This window comes from Rhinopithecus bieti, unplaced genomic scaffold (assembly GCF_001698545.2).
Source record: "Rhinopithecus bieti isolate Rb0 unplaced genomic scaffold, ASM169854v2 scaffold_33940, whole genome shotgun sequence".
In the NCBI taxonomy this organism is placed as follows: domain Eukaryota; kingdom Metazoa; phylum Chordata; class Mammalia; order Primates; family Cercopithecidae; genus Rhinopithecus; species Rhinopithecus bieti.
This window is the reverse complement of record NW_016814565.1, coordinates 248823-258862: the sequence shown is the minus strand read 5'-3', so window position 1 is coordinate 258862 and position 10040 is coordinate 248823. Positions and strand designations below refer to the sequence as shown.

The window sequence follows — 10040 nt, the reverse complement described above, 5'->3', positions numbered from 1 at the left end:
CGAGTTCACGCCATTCTCCTGCCTCAGCCTCAAGAGTAGCTGGGACTATAGGCGCCCGCCACCTTGCCCAGCTAGTTTTTTTTTGTATTTTTTAGTAGAGACGGGTTTCACCGTGTTAGCCAGGATAGTCTCGATCTCCTGACCTCGTGATCCGCCGGTCTCGGCCTCCCAAAGTGCTGGGATTACAGGCTTGAGCCACCGCGCCCGGCCCTATGAGTTATATTTAAAAGTAAATGTAGGCTTGGCGGAATGGCTCATGCCTGTAATCCCAGCACTTTGGGAGGCTGAGGTGGGCGGATCACTTGAGGTCAGGAGTTCAAGAGCAGCCTGACCAACATGGAGAAACCCCATCTCTGCTAAAAATACAAAACTGGCTGGGTGTGGTGATGTATGCCTGTAATCCCAGCTACTTGGGAGGCTGGAGCAGGAGAATCGCTTGAACCTGGGAGGCGGAGGTTACGGTGAGCCGAGATCGGCCACTGCACTCCAGCCTGGGTAACAAGAGCAAAACTCCATCTCAAAAAAAAAAAAATTTATTTAGGTTAGGTGAGGTGTCTCATGCCTGTAATCTCAGCATTTTGGGAGGCCAAGGTGAGTGGATCACCTGAGGTCCGGAGTTCGGAGACCAGCCTGGCTGACATGGTGAAATCCTGTGTCTACTTAAAAAATACAAAAGTTTGCTTGGCATGTTGGTGCACGCCTATAATCCCAGCTATGCATGAGGCTGCAGCAGGAGAATTGCTTGAACTGGGGAGGCAGAGGTTGAGTGAGCTGATATTGCAACGCTACACTCCAGAGTGGGTGATAAAGGGAGACTCTCCAAAAAAATTGAGACGGAGACCTCGCTTTGTTGCCCAGGTGGGTCTTGAACTTTTGGGCTCAAGCGATCCTCTCATCTTGGCCTCCTAAAGTGCTGGGCTTACAGGTGTGAACCACCAGGACTAGCCAGTTTTTTGAATTTAAAGTTGAAAATCTACATTCAGAAAAAAAATTACCTGGACCTGGTGGTATGTACCTGTGGTTCTAGCTATTCAGGGAGGTTGAGGTAGAAGGATTGCTTGAGCCAGGGAGGTCAAGGTTGCAGTGAGCCATGATGGTGCCATTGTACTCCAGTCTGAGTGAGACCTGGTCTCAAAAAAGTAAAGAAAAAGAAAGAAAACCAACTGTAAAGAATTTAGTTGGCCGGGCCTGGTGCCTCACGCCTGTAATCCTAGCACTTTGGGAGGCTGAGGCGGGTGGATCACCAGATCAGGGGATCGAGACCATCCTGGCTGACACGGTGAAACCCGTCTCTACTAAAAAAAACACAAAAAATTAGCCAGGTGTGGTGGCGGGTACCTGTAGTCCCAGCTACTTGGGAGGCTGAGGCAGGAGAATGGCATGAACCTGGGAGGCGGAGCCTGCAGTGAGCCGAGATCGCGCCACTGCACTCCAGCCTGGGTGAGACAGCGAGATTCCGTCTCAAAAAAGAAAAAAAAATTTAGTTACTAGACAAAGGAAAAAGATAGTTGTACAAGCTGCTGAGCACAGTGACTCACGCCTCGTCACCTGAGGTCGTGAGTTCGAGGCCAGCCTGACCAACATGGAGAAACCCATCTCTACTAAAAATACAAAATTAGCTTGGCATGGCACGTGTCTGCAGTCCCAACTACTCGGGAGCCTGAAGCAGGAAAATCGCTTGAACCCGGTGGAGGTTGCATTGAGCTCAGATTGCACCATTGCACTCTAGCCTGGGCAACAAGAGAGAAACTCCATCTCAAAAAAAAAAAAAAAAAGGTTGTAAAAGCAGTAAAAACATTTACATTTGCCGGGCGCGGTGGCTCAAGCCTGTAATCCCAGCACTTTGGGAGGCCGAGACGGGCGGATCACGAGGTCAGGAGATCGAGACCATCCTGGCTAACACGGTGAAACCCCGTTTCCACTAAAAAATACAAAAAAACTAGCGGGGCGAGGTGGCGGCCGCCTGTAGTCCCAGCTACTCGGGAGGCTGAGGCAGGAGAATGGCGTAAACCCGGGAGGCGGAGCTTGCAGTGAGCTGAGATCCGGCCACTGCACTCCAGCCTGGGCGACAGAGCAAGACTCCGCCTCAAAAAAAAAAAAAAAAAAATTTACATTTTCAAAGTAAAATCAACAAGGCCTGGTGCAGTGACTCATTGTAATCCCAGCACTTTGGGAGCTGGAGGTGGACATAGCACTGAGGTCCGAAGTTCGAGACCAGCTTGACCAACACAGTGAAACCTCTTCTCTACTAAAAATACAAAAGTTAGATGGGCATGGTAGAGGTTGCAGTGAGCCAAGATGGCACCACTATACTCAAGCCTGAGCAACAGAGCAAGACTCCAGCTCAAAAAAAAATAAATAAAAATAAAGTCAACCAAATGTCATTTTCAAGGTAAATAGAAAATGTTACTGAAACTGTAAATAAATTTCTTCCCAAACTTTTTAGAAAGAATTTTTTTTTGGTTATTTTTTGACTTATTTATTACATTTTAAAAGCTTTAACTCCTGTAGCTTCAGATTTTTTTTACTTGAATTAAACCAGTTGTGTTTAGGGATTTCAAATAAGTTTCCCAAGAATTTTACAGAGTGAGATTTTGATTGCCTTTTAATTTGAATATATTTTTATTTTTGTTATATCTCCTACTTATTCTTTGCTGCATTTTACTTGCTTAATGTTTTTTAATTCGAGGTCAATTTTGGAGACACTGTGATCTTCTCTCTTCAGTGTTCTAAAATATGGTGGAAATGATTAGTTAATCTTGGTGACCTTTCTCCTTAAAGACATGGAGGCCTGGCACAGTGGCTCATGTATGTAATCCCAGCACTTTGGGAGGCTGAGGCAGGAGGATCAGTTGCATCTAGGAGTTCAAGACCAGCTTGGGCAATATAGCAAAACCCATCTGCAAAAACTCAAAAATTAGCCAGGTGTGGTAGAGCACGCCTGTAGTCCCAGCTATTGGGGAGGCTGAGGCATGAAGATTGCTTTAACCTTGGGAGGTCTAGGCTACAGTGAGTTGTGGTAGTTTCACCATGTTCCAACCTGGGTGACAAGAGTGAGACCCTGTCCTAAAAAAAAAAAAAAAAAGAAATGGGTACTTCAGGGTTTTGTTTTATTTATTTATTTTTTTTGAGATGGAGTCTCAGCTCTGTTGCCCAGGCTGCAGTGCGGTGGTGTGTTCTCAGCTCACTGCGAGCTCCACCTCCTGGGTTCAACCGATTCTCATGCCTCAGCCTCCGGAGTAGCTGGGACTATAGGTGCGTGCCACCAAGCCCGGCTAACTTTGTATTTTTAGTAGAGACAGAGTTTCACTTTGTTAGCCAAGACGGTCTTGATCTCCTGACCTCGTGACCTGGCCCGCCTCAGCCTCCCAAAATGCTGGGATTACAGGCGTGAGCCACCGCGACCGGCCTTTTTTTTTTTTGAGATGAAGTTTAGCTCTTGTTGCCCAGGCTGGAGTACAATGGTGCGATCTCGGCTTACCCCAACCTCCACTTTCCGGTTTCAAGCGATTCTCCTGCCTCAGTCTCCCAAGTAGCTGGGATTACAGGCATGTGCCACCATGCCCCACTAATTTTGTATTTTTAGTATAGACGGGATTTCTCCATTTTGATCAGGCTGGTCTTGAATTCCCAACCTCAGGTGATCCACCTGCCTTGGCCTCCCAGACTGCTGGGATTTCAGACGTGAGCCACCGCGCCTGCCCTGGGTTTTGATTTTAATGAATCCTGATTCAGGAGATTGAAGGTCAACAGTTATATCTGCATGTAAATGAAATTTATATGAAATTATTATGGATATATTTAATTCAGATCCAAGTATTTCAATTTTTTTTTTTCACTATAGTGATGGGGTTTCAGTAATTTGCTCAGGCTAGTCTCGAACTGGGCTCAAGTATCCTCTTGCCACAGCTGGCCCAAGTATTTTTTTTTCTGTGTTAAATAATGGGAAAACAGGAATTGACTTAATTTTGATGATAACAGGAATTATTAGTCACTACTGTGTCCAGAAGCAAGTACTGTGTACTTAGACTTTGGCAAATTAAGCATGTTTTAGCTGGCTTTTACTGCATATAATTTGTTTTACATTCATATGTGTATTATGCCAATAAAATAGCTATTATAATAAAATTATATTGTCTGTAGTTGTTAACATTTGTATTATTACTATTTGAATGTATGTTATAGTCTTTTTTTTTTAAGATAAAGGAGACATTGAAGGTTTATAAAACTTGTCAAAGGCAAAGTCAGTAGTAAATAGAGGTGTCTCCTTTCCATATTTAGCAGTACATATTCCAAATATAAATGATGAGAGGCTAAGGTGAGAGGATCACCTGAGTCTAGGGAGGTGGAGTCTGCAGTGAGCCTTGATCATGCCCTTGCACTCCAGTCTGGGCAACAGAGTGATACTGTGTTTCAAAAAAGGCAGCTATTGAAATATGCCAGCTAGGCCGGGCGCGGTGGCTCAAGCCTGTAACCCAGCACTTTGGGGGAGCCGCAGACGGGCGGATCACGAGGTCAGGAGATCAAGACCATTGCTAACACGGTGAAACCACCGTCTCTACTAAAAACTACAAAAAACTAAGCCGGGCGAGTGGTGGCCGGGCGCCTGTAGTCCCAGGCAACCTGGGGGAGGCTGAGGCAGGAGGGCAATGGTGTGAACCCGGATGGGAGGCGGAGCTTGACAGTGAGCTGAGATCCGGCCACTGCAACTCCAGCCTGGGCTGACATTGAGCGAGACTCCGTCTCAAAAAAAAAAAAAAAAAAGAAATATGCCAGCTATATTAGTATTCTGTTGTTTTGTTGTTGTTGTTTGGTTGGTTGGTTTCTTTGAGACAGCATCTTGTCTGCCAGGCTGGAGTATAGTAGTGTGGTGTGATCATGGCTCACTGCAGCCTCAACCTCCCGGACCCAAGTAATCTTCCTGCCTCAACCTCCCAAGTAGCTGGGACTCTAGGCACATGCCACTATGCCTGACTCATTTTTTGTTTATAGAGACAGGGTCTCCCTGTGTTGCCCAGGCTGAACTGGACTCAAGTGATCCTCTCACCTTGACTTATTGGGATTGCAGGCATGAGCCACCACACCCAGTTTGCACTTTATACTTAGATAACTGCATCAGTAGTTATCTCTTGCTTACAGCTTTCATGCCAAATTATCAGGGCCATTCTTGCCGCCGTTCTTTTTTTTTTTTTCTGTTTGTTTGTTTTTGAGATGGAGTCTCCCTCTGTCTCCCAGGCTGGAGTACAGTGGTGCCATCTCTGCTCACTTCAAGCTCCACCTCCCAGGTTCATGCCATTCTCTTGCCTCAGCCTGCTGAGTAGCTGGGACTACAGGCACCCGCCACCATGCCTGGCTAATTTTTGTATTTTTAGTAGAGATGGAGTTTCACCATGTTAGACAGGATGGTCTCGATCTCCTGATCTCATGATCTGCCCACCTCGGCCTCCCAAAGTGCTGGGATTACAGGCGTGAGTCACTGCGCCTGGCTCTTGACATTCTTAAACCTTTGTATCCTAATCCACAGTGCTTACCACAGATCCTCACTTCCCTAAGGAAGCTTTTCTCTTCCCATCTCTGTCTTGATGGTGATACTCTATCTTTAGTATTATTTTAAATTCTAACTACTTGCTTTTGTTTTTCTCTCTTAGTTACTATATATGATACTTCTTATTTTTCCTCCAGCTCCAGTGCATCCATCAGATGTGGTGTTCCTAAAACATAATTTCTGTCAAAATCACAGAATTTTGGCTGGGCATGGTGGCTCGTGCCTGTAATCCCAGCACTTTGGGAGGCCAGCGCAGGCAGATCACAAGGTCAGAAGTCCGAGAGGCCGGGCGCGGTGGCTCAAGCCTGTAATCCCAGCACTTTGGGAGGCCGAGACGGGCGGATCACGAGGTCAGGAGATCAAGACCATCCTGGCTAACCCGGTGAAACCCCGTCTCTACTAAAATACAAAAAACTAGCCGGGCGAGGTGGCGGGCGCCTGTAGTCCCAGCTACTCAGGAGGCTGAGGCAGGAGAATGGCGTGAACCCAGGAGGCGGAGCTTGCAGTGAGCTGAGATCCGGCCACTGCACTCCAGCCCGGGTGACAGAGCAAGACTCCGTCTCAAAAAAAAAAAAAAAGAAGAAGTCCGAGAGACCAGCCTGGTCAACATGATGAAACCCCGTCTCTACTAAAAATACAAAATTAGCCGGACATGGTGGCAGGCGCCTGTAATCCCAGCTATTCGGGAGGCTGAGGCAGGAGAATTGCTTGAACCTAGAGGTGGAGGCTGCGGTGAGCCCACATTGTGCCATTGCACTCCAGCCTGGGCGATGAGCAAGACTACCTCTCAAAAAAAAAAAGAAATCACAGAATTTTTTTCAAAGCTGGATCAGACCTAAACTAGATTTTTTTCTTTTTTTTGAGGTAGAGTCTCACTCTGTCACCCAGGCTGGAGTGCAGTGGCACGATCTGGGCTCACTTCAATCTTCAATCTTCGCCTCCCAGGTTCAAGTGATTCTTGTGCCTCAGCCTTTGAGACTATAGCTGGGACTACAGGTGCGTGCCACCACTCCAGCTAATTTTGTGGGTTTTATTTTTAGTAAAGATGGGGTTTTGCCATCTTTCCCAGGCTGGTCTTGAATTCCTAAGCTCAGACAATCCGCCCATCGTGGCCTCCCAAAGCTAAGCTACATTCTGTCCCAACTTAATTCTCTAACAGATGAGGAAATTGAGGACAAGGACAGTGAAAAAAATTTGTTAGGTCTCACAGGAGGTCATAGCAGAGTCAGTGTCAGGATCTCAGAATTGTGGTTCATTTTATCTTCTATTTCTTCATTCTCACATTCATCTGCAGAAGTATCTTCAAGGAGTTTTAGAATACAGTTCAGATTCTAGGGTGGTATTCAAGGTCTTATTTTCTGGCCCTATTTTCATTTCTCTCAGCCCTTGAAATATATTTTTTTTTTTTTTTTTTTTTTTTTTTGAGATGGAGCCTTGCTCTGTCGCCCAGGCTGGAGTGCAGTGGCCGGATCTCAGCTCACTGTAAGCTCCGCCTCCCGGGTTTAGGCCATTCTCCTGCCTCAGCCTCCCGAGTAGCTGGGACTACAGGCGCCCGTCACCTTGCACGGCTAGTTTTTTGTATTTTTAAGTAGAGACGGAGTTTCACCAGGTTAGCCAGGATGGTCTCGATCTCCTGACCTCGTGATCCACCCATCTCGGCCTCCCAAAGTGCTAGGATTACAGGCTTGAGCCACTGCGCCCGGCCAGAAATATGTTCTTAATATTTACCCTATTTTTTCATATCCTACCTGAAGTGCTATGATACGTCTTTAGTGACAGCCATTCTTGGGACCAGAGCTTTTAGTTTTGAAAATTTCTGTTGTGTAAAAAGACATTGAGATAAATGGCCAGTGACTCACCAGTCAATGACCAGTCAATCAGATCTTTAGCCCTTAGATCAATTATCTTATTTTTTTGATCCTGGAGTCTTGTTCTGTCTGCTCAGGCTGGAGTCTGTCTCACTCTGCCTAGGCTGCAGTTCAGTGGTATGATCTCAGCTCACTCTAACTTCCGCCTCCAGGGTTCAAGCAATTCTCCTGCCTCAGCCTCCTGAATATCTGGGGCTATAGGCTTGCCACCATACCCGGCTGATTTTTGTATATTTAGTAGAGACAGGATTTCGCCATGTGGTACAGGCTGCTCTTGAATTCCTGACCTCAGTTGATCCACAGGCCTTGTTCTTCCAAAATGCTGGGATTACAGGTGTGAGCCCCTGTGCCCGGCCTTAGATCAATTATTGAATATAGAAGTACCTTCAGTATATTTGATGAAAAACATTTACATGTGTATCTGTATTTAAATCAGTAAAATACGGAGGTGGATTTACCAGATTCAGACCAATTCTCACCCGTTTCATATATTTTTGTAAACATCCATCTATTTCATTTTTTGTTTTTTTTGTTTTTTAATCTTTTAGCTAAGGGAAGAAGACATCCAAAATAAACCTGGAGGGTTATTTTGTTTGTTTTGTTTGTTTTTTGAGACAGGGTCTCACTTTGTTGCCCAGACTGGTCTCAAATTTCTGCCTTCAAGGCATCACTTAGCCTGTGAATGGTGTCTTCAACTGCCTAAGGAGATTGACCAACAGTTATTTGAATTGTAGTAAGAAGAGGCTATTGCCAAGAGTACTAGTCATGGCTTCCAAAGGACTTCTGAGAGCAGAAGAGCTGTCCTCTGTTATAACATTATAGAAAGTATAAGAACCTCATATAACAATAAGGCTTTTCTTTTTCCTTATAGAATAGCACTTTCCAGGCCGGACGCGGTGGCTCTCACCTGTAATCCCAGCACTTTGAGAGGCCAAGACGGGTGGATCGCCTGAGGTCAGGATTTCGAGACCCACCCGGCCAACCTGGTGAAACCCTGTCTCTACTAAAAATACAAAAATAAGCTGGGCGTGGTGGTGGGCGCCTGTAATCCCAGCTACTCGGGAGGCTGAGGCAGGAGAATCACTTGAACCCAGGAGGCAGAGGTTGCAGTGAGCGGAGATCACGCCATTGCACTCCAACCTGGACGACAGAGCTGGACTCTTGTCTCAAAAAAAAAAAAAAGAATAGCACTGTCCAATAAGTAGAACTTTTCTTTTTTTTTTTTTATTAGTATACTTTAAGTTCTAGGGTACATGTGCACAACGTGCAGGTTTCTTACATATGTATACTTGTGCCATGTTGGTGTGCTGCACCCGTTAACTTGTCATTTACGTTAGGTATCTCTCATAATGCTATCCCTCTCCCCACCCCCTCCCCACAATAGGACCCGGTGTGTGATGCCCCCCTTCCTGTGTTCAAGTGATCTCCTTGTTCAATTCCCACCTATGAATTGAGAACATGCGGTATTTGGTTTTCTGTTCTTGTGATAGTTTGCTGAGAATGATGGTTTCCAGCTGCATCCATGTCCCTACAAAGGACACGAACTCATCCTTTTTTATGGCTGCATAGTATTCCACGGTGTATATGTGCCACATTTTCTTAGTCCAGTCTGTCACTTATGGACATTTGAGTTGATTCCAAGTCTTTGCTATTGTGAATAGTGCCGCAATAAACATAAGGTAGAACTTTTCTATGGTAATGAGCATGTGCTATATCTGTATTGTATAATATGATACCCACTAACTACATGTGACTATTAAGCCCCTGAAATATACTTAGTGTGACTGAGGAACTGAAATTGTAATTTTATGTTAATTTTTATTAATTTAAATGAAGCAGCCACATGTGTTTGGTGGGTAGTAAATTGTACAATACAGTTATATAAGATCATAACACTTGTAGTACGTTGTATTTAAAATATTATTTTGTCGCCAGGCGTAGTGACTTACTCTTGTAATCCCAGCACTTTGAGAGGGTTACTTGATTCCAGGAGTTTAAGACCAATGTGGTGGCACATGCTGGTAGTCCCTCAGGAGGTTGAGTCAGGAGGATTGAGCAAAACTCCATCTAAAAAAAAATACAAAAAAAAGGACAAAAATGTTTCTTGGGTCAGTTTGAAATTTTGAATTTTAAAGTCTTTAAAATTTTATTTTTATTTTTTTCTTCTTTTTTTTTTTGAGACGGAGTCTCCCTCTGTCGCCCAGGCTGGAGTGCAGTGGCGCGATCTCGACTCACTGCAAACTCCACCTCCCGGGTTCACGCCATTCTCCTGCCTCAGCCTCCCGTGTAGCTGGGACTATAGGCGCCTGCCACCGCTCCCGGCTAATTTTTTTTTGTATTTTTAGTAGAGACGGGGTTTCACGTGTTAGCCAGGATGGTCTCGATCTCTTGACCTCGCGATCCACCTGTCTCAGCCTCCCAAAGTGCCGGGATTACAGGCGTGAGCCACCACGCCTGGCCTAAAAATTTATTTTTAGAGCGGAGTCTTACTATGTTGCTTAGGCTGGATTTGAACTCTTGGGTAGAAGCAGCCCTCCTGCCTTAGGCCCCTGTGTGCACCAACATGCTCCACAAGATTTTGAATTTTATTCATTGTTTCAGAAAGATGAGTCACCTTTTTTTTTTTT

General features: G+C 45.3%; 1 protein-coding gene across 10 annotated transcripts in view; it reads left to right on the top strand.

Annotated features, from left to right (window-relative positions):
• The window catches only part of CCAR1 (cell division cycle and apoptosis regulator 1), a 75984-nt gene that overhangs the window by 2364 nt on the left and 63580 nt on the right, over positions 1-10040 (top strand). The window lies entirely within an intron of this gene.